The following is a 576-nucleotide window of genomic DNA, read 5'->3' on the forward strand; positions in this document are numbered from 1 at the left end:
TGTTAACGTTCAAATATTTTATTCTTCAGGTAACCAGTTACTTAATCATTTGTTTTTTATCATTTTGATTTTATGAATGAATCAGAAAGGTCGTCGTCCTTCACTTTTCTTAATTAAGAAAGAAAGAGTTGTAGTATAAGCTTTTTTTTATACTGTGCATGTGAATGAGTGTTTATATAATATGTATACTGCATTATCAGTGTTTTCTTTACTGTGCATGTGAATGAGTGTATATATAATATGTATACTGCATTATCAGTGTTTTCTTTATTGTGCATGTGTATGAGTATGTGTGCATATTATGTATACTGCATTATCAGTGTTTTATGTTAACTAATTATCATCGGTATTGTCACTGCAAGGGTCAAGGGCGGCAGATAATTCCTGATCTTGACATATAATTTCTTTGATTCGCTATTTTCCTTTTATGTGTAAATCGTGTGAACATGCAAATCGGCGCATTGATTATATTCTTCTTGTGAGAGGTTATTTATGCTTATTTGTGCCATGTTTGCGGTCTTACGTCTCTGTTTCTCTTTCCTTCCCTCGCGATTTCTCTTTCGCTCCCTCGCGCTT

At 33.2% G+C, this 576-nt stretch overlaps 1 protein-coding gene across 1 annotated transcript in view; it reads left to right on the forward strand.

Annotated features, from left to right (window-relative positions):
• The window catches only part of LOC119591330 (glutamate receptor ionotropic, kainate 2-like), a gene marked incomplete at both ends in the record, with an annotated part of 143,921 nt that overhangs the window by 102,827 nt on the left and 40,518 nt on the right, over positions 1–576 (forward strand).

This window comes from Penaeus monodon, chromosome 28, assembly GCF_015228065.2.
Source record: "Penaeus monodon isolate SGIC_2016 chromosome 28, NSTDA_Pmon_1, whole genome shotgun sequence".
Lineage (NCBI taxonomy): Eukaryota > Metazoa > Arthropoda > Malacostraca > Decapoda > Penaeidae > Penaeus > Penaeus monodon.